Below are 18,058 nucleotides of genomic sequence, written 5' to 3'. Positions count from 1 at the left end.
GGCTGGCCCCTGGCTGCACTCGAGGAGGCCAGGCTGGGGACGATGTGACTAAGTCGTGCCTTACGCCCCTCTGTAGCTTCCTTCAGTTTGCCTCAGGTCTGCTTCCAGGCAGTTGGTGAACTTACAAAGGTTAAGTGGCCTTGCAGCTCTTGCCGTCACCGTGAAGTCGGCTCACACTTCCACTCTGGATGACTGATGCTGGAGGTCCCATCCCTGTGGGATTTCCTTGCTCTTGTCATTTTTGCACAGAACTCACACTCTGGGCTGACTTCCTGGATGGCAGTGATCACTTTCTATCCAGCCACACACTTACAGAGGCGTAGAAATGGACTCTTTCCATGATGAGCAGTCACGTGCAGCCTTAGCAGTGTGGTAGACACAGTGTTCAGGTATACAAGGTCTTTCTCAGGATTCCAGTACCAACCACTGCTACACTGATGGAAACCCACAATTCTCTTTGACGGACGTCTGAATTCCTATCCAAGGGGCAGCTCTTGAACAAGCTGAAAGTTGGAGTGAGGGCCATATGGAGTGTTGATTTATAGAGGGAGAGGCTGTTGACTGGTTGATCCAGGTGATTTTTCTGGATTCCCTGGCCGCTATTCCCTAACTGCTATTTTAGTGGGACGTGTATTTCCACATGTAACTTTTTGTTAGAGGATCCTTTTTTTTTTTTTTTTTTTTTTTTTTTTTTTTTTTGTTATCTGCCATTAAAAATCCTCCTTTCTTTCCAGATATCTCCCTGGGTGTGGAGAGCCAAACACACACACGTGTGGAATCGGGACAAATGTGTGTTTTGAAAGCAAAGCAAAGGGCAAAATGTCTGCTCCTGTTCAACGCCCAGCTCTGAACTGCATTGCTTGCATTCTTGTTAAGTTTTCCAGGTTCTTTACATGTAAGGGATAGTAGTCCTTTGTCAGATGAACAGATTATCAGTATGTCTCTCATTCTGTGGATTGTTTTTCCTGCTGTGCAGAAGCCTCTGAGTCTGATAAAATCACATTTGTCTGGTTTTCTTCCTTTTCTCTTGATCTTTTTAAAACCATTGCCTATGGAGATGTCTTGGTGTTTCCCCTGTGATCTCATCTGAGCGCTTATTTTTCAACCTTACGTTGAGATCTTTGATCTGTTTTGAGTAAATGATTGCATAGGGTGGGGAATTGGCCCAGTTCAGTTATCTGCGTGTGGACATGCAGTCTTCCAGGCACCATTTAGTAGAGACACTGTCCTTTCTCTGTGTGTTTTGGGCACCTTTGTCCACGGCAAGATGGCTGTGGATGCTGGGTTCATTTCTTCGATCTTTACTCAGTTAATTAATCTTTGTGACTGTCTTCATGCCAGGATCATGTCGGTGTTGTTGGAATAGTAGAAGGGCTTGAAGTCTGGTGTTCTTGTGCTTCCAGCTGTATTATTTTTGTTCAAGTCTGATTTGTCCATTTGAGGACTTTGGTGCTGCTATGTGAATTTCAAAGTTGTTTCTTATTGTTCTTTGGAGAATGTAATTGGTAGTTTTGTGACGACTACATTGAATCTTTCAATCTCTTTGTGTAGTATGGACAATTTATTGTTTTCCAGACGAGGACAGGCATTGTGGCATAGCAGTGGCGCCACCACCTGTGACACCTGCATCCCCATGCAGCAGTTCCTGTCCTGGCTGTTCCACTTGCAATCCAGCCACATGCTAATGGCCTGGGAAAAGTAATGGAAGATGGCTCAAGTCCTTTGGCCTCTGCCATTCCTGTGGAGACCTGGATGAAGCTCCTGGCTCCTGGCTTGAGCCTTTCCTAGTGCTGGCCATTGAGGCCACTAGGGGAGTGAACCAGCAGATACAGGACCTACCTTCCCCCCATCCCACTCTAACTTTCAAATAAATCATTTTTAAAAGGTAAATAAATACGTTTTCCAACCATGAATATGGGGGGCCGTTCTTCTGTTTTAGCTCCTTCATTTCTTTCATTACTGCTGTGTCATTATCATTGGAGGAGTCTTTACTATTTATGGTTTAATTTATTCCATTTAAATTTTTTTTGTAATTATTAATGGAATTGGTCTTGTAACTTCTTTCTCACAGTTCATTGTTTGTTTATACAAATGCTAATTAGCTTTGCACATTGAATTTGTACCCTGCAGCTACTGGATTTGTTTTCCAGTTCTAATATTCTCTTGCAGGAGTCTGCAGGTTTCTCCCAAGTAGAATCCTGTCATCTGCAAACAGGGACAGTTGGACTTCCTCCTTTCCTATTTGTATGCATTTTACTTGTTTCTCTTGCCTAATTGCTTTCGTGATAACTTGCTGTGCTGTATTGAATAAGAGTGGTGGTTGTAGACATTCTTTTCAGATTCCAGATCTTTGAGGAAATCCTCTTAGCTGTGAGTTTGTCCAACATAGCCTGTACCGTTGGGACATACCCCTTCTATGCTGAGTTTGTTCAAGGTTTCTTTTTTTTTTTTTAAGATCTATTTATTTATCTGAAAGTGGAGTTAGAGAGAGGAGAAGCAGAAAGAGTGAGAGAGAGGGAGAGGGAGAGAGAGAGGTTGGTCTTCCATCCGATGGTTCACTCCCCAATTGGCCACAACGGCCGGAGCTGTGCCAGTCCGAAGCCAGGAGCTTCTTCCAGGTCTCCCACGCGGGTGCAGGAGTGCAAGGACTTGGGCCATCTTCTACTACTTTTTTTTTTATTTAATGAGCATAAATTTCCAAAGTACAGCTTATGGATTACAATAGCTTCCTCCCCCATAACTTCCCTCCCACCCACAACGCTCTCCTCTCCCACTCCCTCTCCCCTTCCCCTTCACATCACGATTAATTTTCAATTATCTTTATATACAGAAGATCAATTTAGCATATGTTAAGTAAAGATTTCCACATTTTGCTCCCACATAGAAACACAAAGTGTAAAATACTATTTGAGTACTAGTTATAGCATTAATTAAACACCTAAGAGTAATTGTGTATTAATTACAGAGTTCAACCAATAGTTTTAAGTAGACTATAAAATGCATCTTTTGTATTGTTGTGGCTCCCCCCCCCGACCTCCCTCCCTCCCTCCCGTGGCCCTCCCCTTACCCACTCCCTCTCCCATCCCGCCCTGCATCGAGTTTCATTTTCAATTACCTTGATATACTGAAGATCAAGTTAGTATATACTAAGCAGGGATTTCAACAGGTTGCACTCACACAACCGAACCAGCTATAGGGTATTGTTCGACTAGTAGTGTTGTTTTTGAGTTTCATAGTTAAACATATTAAGGACAGAGATCCTGCGTGGGGAGCATGAACCCAGTGACTCCCATTGTTGATTTAACAATTGGCACTCTTATTTATGATGTCAGTAATCACCCGAGACTCTTGCTATGAGCTGTCTAGGCTATGGAAGCCCCTTGAGTTCAGGAACTCTGAATTTGTTTAGTCAAGGCCATACACAGTGGAGGTTCCTTCCTCCCTTCAGAGAAAGGTGCCTCTCTCCTTGGCCATCTTCTACTACTTTCTCAGGCCATAGAAGAGAGCTGGATTGAAAGAGGAGCAGCCGGGTCTCGAACCAGTGCCCATATGGGATGCTGGCGCTTCAGGCCAGGGTGTTAACCAGCTGCACCACAGCGCCGGCCCCATGTGCAAAGTTTCTAAATGAGGAGAGATTGTTTAATTGTATCTAGTGATTTCTCTGTCGAGGTGATCGTATGAGCTTTTTCCTTCCTTCTATTGAAGTGATTAGTGATAGGTTTCTTGGTGTGCACAGGTTGAATGTACCTGAATCCCTGTGATAAACCCCAGTTGATCAGTATGAATGATTTTTTGTTAAGTTCATTTTGCTAGAGTTGGTTGAGGATTTTGCAGCTGTGTCTACTGGGGACACTGACTTGTAATTTTATTTTTTGGTTGTGTCCTTGCCTGGTTTTGAAGTAGAGGTAATGCTGTCCTCCTAGAATGAATTTGGAAGGTTTCCCTCCCTTTGAATTTTTAGGGGCTACTTTGAGATTAATCAGTTTGGTTCTTACTGAGAGTTTGCTAAAATGAAGCCATGAAGCCATCTGGTCCTGGGCTTTTCCTTGCTGGGAGCTTTTTTCTTACTGCTTCCAACTCTCAGCTTATTGTTGGTCTCTCTTCATGCTGCAGGTGTGGTAAGTCACACCTACAGAGTTTTATCTCTTTTTTTTTTGACGGGCAAAGTTAGACAGTGAGAGAGAGACAGAGAGAAAGGTCTTCCTTTTCCCATTGTTTCACCCCCCCCAAGTGGCTGCTACGGCCAGCTCGTTGTGGCCAGCATGCTGCACCGATCTGAAGCCAGGAGCCAGCTGCTTCCTCCTGGTCTCCCATACAGGTGCAGGGCCCAAGCACTTGGGCCATCCTCCACTGCCTTCCCAGGCCACAGCAGAGAGCTAGACTGGAAGAGGAGCAACGGGACAGAATCTGGTACCCCGACTGGGACTAGAACCTGGTGTGCCGGCACTGCAGGCGGAGGATTAGCCTAGTGAGCCATGACGCCAGCCCTTATCTTTCTCTTAATGGTTCTCAAATTTGTTGGCATGTGGTTTTCACAATCTATAATGGGCAGTGATGTTTCTGTGTTATCATATGCGTTGTCACATTTTCATGTCTGCTATTGACTTGAGTCTTCTGTTTTTATTGTCTACCTAAAAATTTGTTCACAAGTGTATTTTTTTAAAGATTTATTTTATTTATTTGAAAGAGTTACAGAGAGACAGAGGCAGAGAGAGGTCTTCTATCCACTGGTTCACTCCCCAGTTGGCCATAATGGCTGAAGCAGTGCTGATCCAAAGGAGGAGCCTCTTCCAGGTCTCCCACGTGGGTAAAGGGGCCCAAGGATTTGGGCCATCTTCCACTGCCTTCCTAAGCCATAGCAGAGAGCCGGGTCAGAAGTGGAGCGGCTAGGACTTGAACCTGCACCCTTATGGGATGCCCATGATGCAGACTGGCGCTTTAACCTGCTGTGCCACAGCACCAGCCCCCACAACAGTATTTTTTCCTTCATACTACCTGAACTCTTAGTGTAGAGTTACCCTTAGGAGTATAAAGTAAACTAAAAATAGATTTTTGTAAAAATTAATGGAAATAGGAGAGGGAGGAGGAAGAAGGGTTGGAGCGTGGGTGGGAGGGAGGGAAGGATGGGGAATATCACTATGTTCCTAGATCTGTATATAGGCAATACATGAAACTTGTATACCTTAAATAAAATTTAGCCTCCGAAGCGGCCAGCTGCTTCAAAATGAAGCTGAATACCTCCTTCCCAGCCACTGGCTGCCAGAAACTCATCCAAGTGCACAATGAACGTAAACTTCGTACTTTCTATGAGAAGTGTATGGCCACAGAAGTTGCTGCCGACACCCTGGGTGAAGAATGGAAGGGTTATGTGGTCCGGATCAGTGGTGGGAATGACAAACAAGGTTTTCCCATGAAGCAAGGTGTCTTGACCCATGGGCGGGTCCACCTTCTGCTGAATAAGGGGCATTCCTGTTACTGACCAAGGAGAACTGGAGAAAGAAAGCTCAAATCAGTTTGGGGCTGCATTGTTGATGCCAATTTGAGTGTTCTCAACTTGGTCATTGTAAAAAAAAAAGAGAGAGAGAGATTCCTGGATTGACAGATACCACGGTGCCTTGTCGCCTGGGTCCTAAAAGAGCCAGCAGAATTCGTAAGCTTTTCAGTTTCTCTAAAGAAGATGATGTATGCCAGTATGTTGTAAGAAAAGCCCTTAAACAGGGTAAGAAACCTAGGACCAAAGCACCCAAGATTCAGCGTCTAGTTACTCCATGTGTCCTGCGACACAGACGCCGGCAAATTGCTCTGAAGAAACAGTGTACTAAGGAGAACAAGGAGGAGGCTGCAGAATATGCTAAACTCTCAGCCAAGGGAATGGAGGAGGCCAAAGAAAAATGCCAGGAACGGATTGCCGGGAGATGTGGGCTGTCTTCTCTGAGAGCGTCTACTGCTAAATCTGAGTCCAGTCAAAACTAAGGTTTAATAACAACAAATAAATAAGATTGTGTTTCAGAGCTCAAAAAATAAAAATAAACACAAATTTTGTTCACCTTTTCAAAAAACCTAATCCACTCATTGTTGGGGAATGGGACAGCCTGGCCAGCTGTGCCCCTCCCGACATGTACAAGCACAAGAAGTTTAGTGCTGGGCTTTTTCCACCCTGCCCATTGCTAACCGCAAGATCCTGTTTTGACTGTAAGCATCCTGTTATTGCATGTTTCCCACATTTACTAAGTTTTGTTTCTTGCTGATTTGGTAACATGTTTTCCGTGAATCATATATAAACAGGTGGACGGTGGGAGGGGGATATATAAGAGGGTTGGAGGAGGCGAAGACAGCGGGCGTTCGTGACATGTAACCTGAGTCTGCTAAAAAATAAAGTGGAAGCTGAAAAGCCGATAAACGCGTCTGGTGTCTCCGAGGTCTCGCCGGCGTTAACCTATCCGGAAGGTGCATGCCTGCAACTGGTGCCGTGACTCGGATTGCTGCGACGTGGAAAGAAAGTAAGAAAAAAAAAAGTCTATAGACGGAGTCTAGGGGAAAAAGCCTAGGAATACCGTGGTACAATGGGGAACACACAGTCCACCACGAAAATGCACCTATTGATTAGCCACCTTTTAAAGGCAATGAGGTTGCCCGTAAAGAGTGTAGCTGTGTGCAATTTTACTAGGATACTATATAAAACTTGTCCTTGGTTTGTTGAAGAAGGAGATTTATCACAGGTTTGGTGGAGATGGGTGGGACGTGAATTGCGAAACGCTGGAGTCGAGGAGGGAGTGATCCACTTGTGGTAGCTGATAGATACTGCCTTACGGTCAGAGGATGACCAGGTCGGGGAACTCTTAGATGAAGTCTCCGAACTACTGGAGGAGCTCAGCGAAGACTCCCGTGATAGTAGCGAAAAAGGAGACAATATAGAGGAACAAAGGATGGAAGCAAGCGGAGGAGCCTGACCAAAAGCGAAACATCCGCAGACGCTGGAATTGCCTCCACTTTACCCGGAGTTGCCCTTAATGCCCTCCGCTGCTCCTTACGAACCGCCCCCTCATCCTATGTGCTGTTGCTGTTTTGCTGGCAATGCTTCAAGTGAGATGAGGCCCATAGTTCTAGAGTCTGGGCTGGAGAAACAGACTAGAAGGCAAATACTTGAAAACGAAAGTGCTCGTAATGACGATGAAGCCGCTTTTCTTATAAATACTGGGGATTCAACTCCCCATCCACCGCAGCGCCTGAAACCAAATTGGGCAGAGTTCTTTAACCCCCATCAGATCTTTCCAGTGACTGAAGACCGCCAAGGAAATCGCGGGTGGACTCCGGTCAACTTTACAGCATTAAAAGAGCTGCAAAAGGCAGTGACTCTCTACGGGCCACATGCTAACTTCACCAAAGCTATTCTAGGAACCTTAGGCACTCATGGCCTAGTCCCTGAAGATTGGAGAAATGTCTGCAAGGCAGTCCTTTCAGGGGGAGATTATCTCTTATGGTCAGCCGCTTATAGGGAACTAGCTCGTACTCAGGCGGCACAAAACCGAGCTGATGGGTAACCTGCCTGGAATGAGGACATGTTAAATGGAGAGGGAGCATTCCATGCAGAAGCAGTGCAAGCTCGGTGTCCCCGGGAGGTATTACAACAAATAAGAGATATAGCCTTGAGGGCCTGGAAGGTAGTGCCAACAAAAGGGGAAGTTAAACACAGTCTTACTAAGATAATACAAGGACCCTCCGAGCCTTATGCAGATTTTATTAACCACCTTTATGAAGCTGCGGGCAATCTGAGTCTCCTGAAGAGGCCGCACCCTTGCTGAGACGACTGCATATGAAAATGCTAATAAGACATGTCGCTCTGTGCTAAGGCCTTGGCAACATAAGGACATCCCTACCTTTATGAAAATTTGCAGAGATGTCATGGATGATGTTGCCTCTGGGCCTCCCTCCTGGCCAGCACAAGAGTCAGAGAATACACTGGTAGGGTTGGGTACTACCCATGCTCCACCTAGGAGTGCCAGCATCCTCACTTGGACTGACAATGAAGGCCATTCTGGACAGATCCAACCATATATCTTATTAGCATATGAAAATGCTAATAAGACATGTCGCTCCACGCTAAGGCCTTTGCAACATAAGGACATCCCTACCTTTATGAAAATTTGCAGAGATGTCATGGATGATGTTGCCTCTGGGCCTCCCTCCTGGCCAGCACAAGAGTCAGAGAATACACTGGTAGGGTTGGGTACTACCCATGCTCCACCTAGGAGTGCCAGCATCCTCACTTGGACTGACAATAAAGGCCATTCTGGACAGATCCAACCATATATCTTATTAGCATATGAAAATGCTAATAAGACATGTCGCTCCACGCTAAGGCCTTTGCAACATAAGGACATCCCTACCTTTATGAAAATTTGCAGAGATGTCATGGATGATGTTGCCTCTGGGGCTCATGCTGCTATGGCAATGGCTAAGGCCAATAGAGCGAGTGACTGCAAATGTTTCTCTTCGGCCAACCCGGACATGTAAAAAAGGAATGTAGACAACAGAAGCCCAACAAACGACAGCCGGGATTATGCCCTAAATGTGGGAAAGGTAATCATTGGGCCAGTGATTGTTATTCTAAGACTGATAGAGCAGGAAACCCCATTCCCCAAGAGTCAAAAAATGGGAGAGGGGCCCCAGCACACCGGGGCCTGAAGCAAAATTGGGTGCGCCAGCAATCAAAAAAAGGGGATCAGGAACAGTAAGCTGTTTCGAATTGCAGCCAACGGAGTCTCAAATATTAACTCCAGCTATGGGTCTTCAAATCATTGATGTAGTCCCTACTAAAAATTCTCTTCCCAATACTGGCTTCGGACTAGTGATTGGATGAGCCACCAATTTTCAGCGCGGACTCCAAATTCAGCCAACAATAGTAACTTTCCCCACATGCAAACCTAAAGTTATCGTTCAAGCCACCTTAGGTGCAGCTATCGTAGATAATGACAGACCCCTAGCACAATTACTATGCTGGGAAAAAATTAGAGATCAGAGAGCTAAACAAGGAAGTGATTTTGCAGCATTCTCCTTATCATTGGAAAACAGACCACTTTGGCCTCTTGTCATTCAGGGAAAAACAGTACAAAGCTTGTTAGATACTGGGGCTGATGTAAGTATTATAGCCGCAGACGACTGGCCTCCCTCCTGGCCAACACAAGAGTCAGAGAATACACTGGTAGGGTTGGGTACTACCCATGCTCCACCTAGGAGTGCCAGCATCCTCACTTGGACTGACAATGAAGGCCATTCTGGACAGATCCAACCATATATCTGTAAGCTGCCAGTTACCCTTTGGGGACGAGATGTCCTACAGGAACTAAGACTTACCTTGACTAATGAAAAGGGAAAACAACAAGGATCACAGGCTGCGTGGAACATCATGACACGAATGGGATATAAAGGTGGAGGCCTGGGAGCTAGGGAACAGGGTATTACAACGCCCATTAGTCCAAAAGGAGAAAAGGACAGGCATGGACTGGGTTTCCAGGAGGGGCCACCGCACCGCAGCCAATCCCTGTAACTTGGCTCTCCTCTAAGCCAGTGTGGATTTCGCAGTGGCCCCTTACAGAAGAAAAATTGGCTGCTGTAAAAACCTTAGTAGAGAAACAATTAGGGGCAGGACATCTTCAGCCATCTACTTCTCCTTGGAATACTCCTATCTTTGTGATTAAAAAGAAATCAGGTAAATATCACCTACTTCACGATTTAAGAGCTATAAATAAACAAATGCAACCTATGGGGGCCACCTAACCCGGCCTCCCCGTTTTAACCATGCTACCTAGAGAATGGAAACTAATAGTAGTTGATATAAAGGATTGTTTTTTCTCTATCCCCCTAGCCAAGGAAGATAGACAATGTTTTGCCTTTACAATTCCCTCTATAAATCATATAGGACCCAATGCTCATTCTGAGTGGACAGTATTGCCACAAGGAATGACTAATAGTCCCACATTATGTCAAATATATGTTGCTAAGGCTATTGCACCTGTAAGAAAATTATTTCCACAAATGACAATAGTACACTACATGGGTGATAGTCTATTGGCTGCTCTCAACCAGGAAGAATTAGATAAAGCCTTTTTTGCATTAGAGCAATCCCTAAACAATTATAATCTTATCTTATCCCCTGAAAAGATTCAATGAGTTCTTGCAGTACAATATTTAGGACTATCGATTACCCCTACCACAGTAAAGCCTCTTGATTTTAATATCTCCACTCATCATGTTAAAACCTTAAATGACTTACAAAAATTGTGTGGAAATTTTTTTAAATTAAATTTAATTTAAAAAAAATTTTTTTTGACAGGCAGAGTGGACAGTGAGAGAGAGACAGAGAGAAAGGTCTTCCTTTTGCCGTTGGCTCACCCTCCAATGGCCGCCACGGCCAGTGCGCTGCGGCTGGCGCACCGCGCTGATCTGATGGCAGGAGCCAGGAGCCAGGTGCTTTTCCTGGTCTCCCATGGGGTGCAGGGCCCAAGCACCTGGGCCATCCTCCACTGCACTCCCTGGCCACAGCAGAGAGCTGGCCTGGAAGAGGGGCAACCGGGACAGAATCCGGCGCCCCAACCGGGACTAGAACCTGGTGTGCTGGCACCGCTAGGCGGAGGATTAGCCTAGTGAGCCGCAGAGCCGGCCCAAATTGTGAGGAAATTTAAACTGGATTCGGCCTTATTGTAAAATGACTACTGAAGAAATGCACCCTTTGTTCCGACTTCTGGAAGGTGATGCATGCCTAAATTCACCCAGACAACTTACAAAGGAGGCAAAACCAGTATTAAAAAATTTTGAACAGCACCTTAAGAGCACCGCTATGCAGCGGTGTGACCCCACTATGCCCTTAAGTATTTTGGTGTTCATACAAAGTCATTATCCCTATGCTTTACTCTGGCAAGAAGGACCATTGTTGTCTGTATACCCACATAACCATATGCCCAGATCTATTACCTCCTATGCGGAGGCTATGGGAAATTTAGTTTTACAAGCCATCCACCGAGTCGTAGAAATTGCAGGGAGAAGACCACAGTCCTGCATTCTTCCATTAGAGTCTGTAGTCATTCAGGAGTGGGCTAAGGAAACTTGGCAATGGTCCCACATCACCATCACCCTTGACATAGTGTAGATAACCATTATCCCCATCATCCTTTTATTAGATTTTGTGACATGGTACCCTTACACTATTTTAAAAGAGTTTATTCTAATCCCATTCCCAAAGCACCCATAGCTTTTACTGATGGAGCAAAAGGAGGTACCGGGGTGGCTATTTTACAAGGTCAGGTGCATCATGCAGTTACTGCGTCTCCCTCACCTCAACATGCAGAGCTAGCTGTAGTGGCTAAGTTATTAAATATGGTTGAGGGTCCTCTTTTTTTTTTTTTTTTTTTTTTTTTTTTTTTTTAGAAATGTTACACATTTTATTTTTTCTAAGTCTTTTTAGGGATTTTAATGTTTACAAGTACATTAAAGGCTATGAAAATTTACTACAGATAAAATTAAAAGAACATATGCCAAAGTTTTTGAGCATTTTTCTAAAATTTACTTATTTTAAAGAGAGAAAGATTAGATCGATCGATCGATAGATAGATAGATAGATAGATTCATGTAATGGTTCACCACCTAAACACAACAGCTGTGGTTGAGTCAAACCAATATGAGGAACTGCGAAGACACACATTACAAGAAAGGCACATTACAAGAAAGGTCAATTCAGGAATAGACCCAGGGCCGGCGCCGCGGCTCACTAGGCTAATCCTCTGCCTAGCGGCGCCGGCACACCGGGTTCTAGTCCCGGTTAGGGCGCCGGATTCTGTCCCAGTTGCCCCTCTTCCAGGCCAGCTCTCTGCTGTGGCCAGGGAGTGCAGTGGAGGATGGCCCAGGTGCTTGGGCCCTGCACCCCATGGGAGACCAGGAAAAGCACCTGGCTCCTGGCTCCTGCCATCGGATCAGCGCGGTGCTACCCAGGAGTTGAACACAGGCACTACATATTGGATGAGAGCAGCCAAGAGGTGCCTTAACCATGATGACAAATGGCCCCTCATTCTTGTGTGAGTGTGTTCTCCAAATAAATTTTTTTCAATGAAAAAAACTTGGAGAGAGGAATTGCCTAAATCTGTTAATGAAATCCTTCATGAACTCCTGAGAAGCCAGTGGAAGATAAGCAAAATGAATACCACAAAGTTTCCAGGATTGTACAAGAGTGTGAAAAAACATCCCAGGTTTTTTTTTTTTTTTTTTTTTTTTTTTTTTTTTTTTCTTTTTTTTTTTTAATTTTTTATTTATTTTTTATTTTTTTTTAACTTTTATATAATGAATATAAATTTCCAAAGTACGATTTATCGATTACAATGGCTTCCCCCCCATACCGTCCCTCCCACCCACAACCCTCCCCTTTCCCATTCCCTCTCCCCTTCCATTCACATCAAGATTCATTTTCGATTATCTTAATATACAGAAGATCAGCTTAGTATACATTAAGTAAGGCTTTCAACAGTTTGCTCCCACACAGAAACATAAAGTGAAAAATAATAGATGATTTTTTTTAATGATGATGAAATCAGATCAGACCTATTGTCATGTTTAATCCCAGTGAGAGTCAAGTTGGGAGTTGATAGTTTCTTTTCTTTTCTTTTTTTTTTTTTTTTTTTTTTTTTTTACAGAGGATCAGTTTAGTATGCATTAAGTAAAGATTTCAACAGTTTGCACCCCCATAGAAACACAAAGTGAAATATATTATTTGAGTACTCATTATAGCATTAAATCTCAATGCACAGCACATTAAGGACAGAGATCCTACATGAGGAGTAAGTGCACAGTGACTCCTGTTGTTGACTTTACCAATTGACACTCCTGTCTATGGCATCAGTAATCTCCCTATGCTCCAGTCATGAGTTTCCAAGGCTATGGAAGCCCCTTGAGTTCTCCGACTCTTATCTTGTTTAGACAAGGTCATAGTCAAAGTGGAGGTTCTCTCCTCCCTTCAGAGAAAGGTACCTCCTTCTTTGAAGACCTGTTCTTTCCACTGGGATCTCACTCACAGAGATCTTTTGCCAGAGTGTCTTGGCTTTCCATGCCTGAAATACTCTCATGGGCTTTTCAGCCAGATCCGAGTGCCTTTAGGGCTGATTCTGAGGCCAGAGTGCTATTTAGGGCATCTGCCATTCTATGAGTCTGCTGAGTATCTCACTTCCCATGTTGGATCACTCTCCCCTTTATTTATTCTATCGGTTAGTGTTAGCAGGTACTAGACTTGCTTATGTGCTCCCTTTGACTCTTAGTCCTTTCATTATGATCAATTGTGAACTGAAATTGATCACTTGGACTAGTGAGATGGCATTGGTACATGCCACCTTGATGGGATTAAATTGGAATCCCCTGGTATGTTTCTAACTCTACCATTTGGGGAAAGTCAGCTTGAGCATGTCCCAAATTATATATCTCTTCCCTCTCTTATTCCTACTCTTATGTTTAACAGGGATCACAATTCAGTTAAATTTCAACACTTAAGAATAACTGTGTATTAATTACAGAATTAAATCAGTCATATTAAGTAGAACAGACAAAAAAACTACTAAGAGGGATAATGTATTAAGCTGTTCATTAACAGTCAGGGCTATGCTGATCAAGTCACCATTTCCCATAGTGTCCCTTTCACTTCAACAAGTTTCCTTTTTGGTGTTCAGTCAGTTGTCACCGATCAGGGAGAACATATGGTATTTGTCCCTTTGGGACTGGCTTATTTCACTCAGCATGATGTGTTCCAGATTCCTCCATTTTGTTGCAAATGACTGGATTTCGTTGTTTCTTACTGCAGTATAGTATTCTAAAGAGTACATATCCCATAATTTCTTTATCCAGTCTACCGTTGATGGGCATTTAGGTTGGTTCCAGGTCTTAGCTATTGTGAATTGTGCTGCAATAAACATTAGGCTGCAGACCGCTTTTTTGTTTGCCAATTTAAATTCCTTTGGGTAAATTCCAAGGAGTGGGATGGCTGGGTCGAACGGTAGGGTTATCTTCAGGTTTCTGAGGAATCTCCAGACTGATTTCCATAGTGGCTTGACCAGTTTGCATTCCCACCAACAGTGGGTTAGTGTCCCTTTTTCCCCACATCCTCGCCAGCATCTGTTGTTGGTAGATTTCTGAATGTGAGCCATTCTAACCGGGGTGAGGTGGAACCTCATTGTGGTTTTGATTTGCATTTCTCTGATTGCTAATGACCTTGAACATTTTTTCATGTGCCTGTTGGCCATTTGGATTTCCTCTTTTGAAAAATGTCTATTGAGGTCCTTGGCCCATCTCTTAATTGGGTTGTTGGTTTTGTTTTTGTGGAGTTTCTTGATCTCTTTGTAGATTCTGGTTATTAACCCTTTATCTGTTGCATAGTTTGCAAATATTTTTTCCCATTCTGATGGTTGTCTCTTCACTCTCCTGACTGTTTCTTTTGCAGTACAGAAACTTCTCAATTTGATGCAATCCCAATAGTTAATTTTGGCTTTGACTGCCTGTGCCTCCCGGGTCTTTTCCAGAAACTCTTTGCCTGTGCCAATATCTTGAAGGGTTTCTCCAATGTTCTCTAGTAACTTGATGGTGTCAGGTCGTAGATTTAGGTCTTTAATCCATGTTGAGTGGATTTTTGTGTAAGGTGTAAGGTAGGGGTCTTGCTTCATGATTCTGCACGTGGAAATCCAATTTTCCCAGCACCATTTATTGAATAGACTGTCCTTGCTCAAGGAATTAGTTTTAGATCCTTGATCAAATATAAGTTGGCTGTAGATGTTTGGGTTGATTTCTGGTATTTCAATTCTGTTCCATTGGTCTATCCTTCTGTTTCTGTACCAGTACCATGCTGTTTTGATTACAACTGCCCTGTAGTATGTCCTGAAATCTGGTATTGTGATGCCTCCGGCTTTGTTTTTGTTGTACAAGATTGCTTTAGCTATTCGAGGTCTCTTGTGCCTCCATATAAATTTCAGCACCAATTTTTCCAGATCTGAGAAGAAGGTCTTCGGTATCTTGATTGGTATTGCATTGAATCTATAAATTGCTTTTGGGAGAATGGACATTTTGATGATATTGATTCTTCCAATCCATGAGCATGGAAGATTTTTCCATTTCTTGGTATCCTCTTCTATTTCTTTCTTTAAGGTTTTGTAATTTTCATCGTAGAGATCTTTAACGTCCTTGGTTAAGTTTATTCCAAGGTATTTGATTGTTTTTGTAGCTATTGTGAATGGGATTGATCTTAGAATTTCTTCCTCAGCCATGGCATTGTCTGTGTATACAAAGGCTGTTGATTTTTGTGCATTGATTTTATACCCTGCTACTTTGCCAAACTCTTCTATGAGTTCCAATAGTCTCTTGGTAGAGTTCTTTGGGTCCCCTAAATAAAGAATCATGTCATCTGCAAAGAGGGATAGTTTGAGTTCTTCCTTCCCAATTTGTATCCCTTTAATTTCTTTTTCTTGCCTAATAGCTCTGGCTAGAACCTCCAGAACTATATTGAATAGCAGTGGTGAGAGTGGACATCCCTGTCTGGTCCCAGATCTCAGTGGAAATGCTTCCAACTTTTCCCCATTCAATAGGATGTTGGCTGTGGGTTTTTCATAGATTGCTTTGATTGTATTGAGGAATGTTCCTTCCAAACCCAGTTTGCTTAGAGTTTTCATCATGAACGGGTGTTGTATTTTATCAAATGCTTTCTCGGCATCTATTGAGAGAATCATATGGTTTTTCTTCTGCAGTCTGTTAATGTGGTGTATCACATTGATTGTCTTGCGCACATTAAACCATCCCTGCATACCAGGGATAAATCCCACTTGGTCTGGGTGGATGATCTTTCTGATGTGTTGTTGCATTCTATTGGCGAGAATTTTATTGAGGATTTTTGCATCTATGTTCATCAGGGATATTGGTCTGTAATTCTCTTTCAGTGCTGCATCTTTTCCCGGCTTAGGAATTAAGGTGATGCTGGCTTCATAGAAAGAATTTGGGAGGATTCCCTCTTCTTCAATTGTTCTGAATAGTTTGAGAAGAATTGGAGTTAGTTCTTCTTTAAATGTCTGGTAGAATTCAGCAGTGAATCCATCTGGTCCTGGGCTTTTCTTTGTTGGGAGGGCCTTTATTACTGTTTCAATTTCTGTCTCAGTTATGGGTCTGTTTAGGTTTTCGATGTCTTCCTGGTTCAATTTAGGTAGGTTGCATGTGTCCAGGAATCTATCCATTTCTGATAGGTTTCCCTGTTTGCTGGCATACAAGTCCTTGTAGTAATTTCTGATGATTCTTTTTATTTCTGTGGTGTCTGTTGTTACATTTCCTTTTTCATCTCTGATTTTATTGATTTGGGTCTTTTCTCTTCTTTTTTTAGTTAGTTGGGCCAATGGGGTGTCAATTTTGTTTATTTTTTCAAAAAACCAGCTCCTCGTTTGGCTGATTTTTTGTAATGTTTTTCTTGATTCAATCCTGTTGATTTCTTCTCTGATTTTAATTATTTCTCTTCTCCTACTAGATTTGGGTCTGGTTTGCTGTAGGTTTTCTAGATCCTTGAGGTGAATAGAAAGCTCATCTATTTGGTGCCTTTCCAATTTCTTGATGTAGGCACCTATTGATATAAACTTTCCTCTTAACACTGCTTTTGCTGCGTCCCATAAGTTTTGGTATGTTGTGCTGTTATCCTCATTTACTTCCAGAAAGTTTTTGATTTCTCTTTTGATTTCTTCTATGACCCATTGTTCATTCAGGAGCATGTTGTTCAATCTCCATGTGTTTGCGTATGCTCTAGGGATTCCTGAGTTGTTCATTTCCAACTTCATTCCTTTATGGTCTGAGAAGCTGCATGGTATGATTCTAATTCTTTTGAATTTGCTGAGACTTGCTTTATGGCCTAGTATGTGGTCAATCCTAGAGAAGGTTCCATGTACTGCTGAGAAGAATGTATAATCTTTAGCTGTAGGATTGAAAGTTCTGTATATATCTGTTAGATCCATTTGGGCTATAGTGTCGTTTAAATCTACTGTATCCTTGTTGATCTTCTGTCCTATTGATCTGTCTATTTCTGAGAGTGGAGTATTGAAGTCCCCCAGTACTATTGTATTGGGGTCTAAGTCTCCCTTTAAGTCCGTTAACAAATCTTTTAGATAAACCGGTGCCCTGTAGTTAGGTGCATATACATTGATAATTGTTATATCTTCCTGTTGAATTGATCCCTTAATCATTATGTAGTGTCCCTCTTTGTCTCTCTTAATGGTTTTTGTGGTAAAGTTTATGGTGTCTGATATTAAGATGGCTACGCCTGCTCTTTTTTCATTTCTGTTGGCATGGTATATCTTTTTCCAGCCTTTCACTTTCAGTCTGTATGGATCTTTGTTGGAAAGATGTGTTTCTTGTAGGCAGCAAATAGATGGGTTTTGTTTTTTAACCCAATCAGCCAAACGGTGTCTTTTAACTGGACAGTTCAGGCCATTCACGTTCAATGTGACTAATGATAAGTGGTAACTTTGCCCTGCCATTTGCCAAAGATAAGTTCTAATATATGCTTTGAATTCCCTGTGATCTTTTGCTGTGAGCTTTCCTTCCTTGGTTTCCTTCCTTTACCTTCTTTCATATTGATGACCGTGTTTCTTTGTTTCTGTGTGTAACACATCTTTAAGCATCTTTTGCAGGGCTGGACGAGTGGCAACAAATTCTTTCAATTTCTGTTTGTTATGAAAAGTCTTTATTTCACCTTCATTCACAAATGATAGCTTTGCAGGATATAATATTCTGGGCTGGCAGTTGTTCTCTCTTAGTACCTGGGCTATATCTTGCCATTCCCTCCTAGCTTGTAGAGTTTCTGATGAGAAGTCAGCTGTGAGTCTGATTGGAGATCCTCTGAGAGTAATCTGATGTTTCTCTCTTGCACATTTTAGGATCTTTTCTTTATGTTTCACTGTGGAGAGTTTAATTACAACGTGCCGTGGTGAGGGTCTCTTTTGGTCGTGTTTATTAGGGGTTCTGTGAGCTTCCTGTACTAGGATTTCTCTGTCCTTCTCCAAACCTG

General features: G+C 42.9%; 1 protein-coding gene and 1 pseudogene across 4 annotated transcripts in view; both read left to right on the top strand.

Annotated features, from left to right (window-relative positions):
• The window catches only part of LOC103347431 (translation initiation factor IF-2), a 779,171-nt gene that overhangs the window by 23,254 nt on the left and 737,859 nt on the right, over positions 1 to 18,058 (top strand). Inside the window, exon 6 of one of the 4 annotated variants that reach the window (XR_007916919.2) lies at positions 735 to 5,095. The exons of the other annotated variants lie outside the window; for them this stretch is intronic. The gene's annotated coding sequence lies outside the window, so the exon portion shown is untranslated. Of the gene's footprint in view, positions 1 to 734; positions 5,096 to 18,058 lie in introns of those variants that run through there. 4 annotated transcript variants of the gene reach the window in all.
• On the top strand, positions 5,132 to 11,428 carry LOC138846952 (small ribosomal subunit protein eS6-like; annotated as a pseudogene).

The sequence above is a fragment of the Oryctolagus cuniculus genome, chromosome 19 (assembly GCF_964237555.1).
Source record: "Oryctolagus cuniculus chromosome 19, mOryCun1.1, whole genome shotgun sequence".
NCBI lineage: Eukaryota > Metazoa > Chordata > Mammalia > Lagomorpha > Leporidae > Oryctolagus > Oryctolagus cuniculus.
This window is presented reverse-complemented; position numbering and strand designations above follow the sequence as displayed.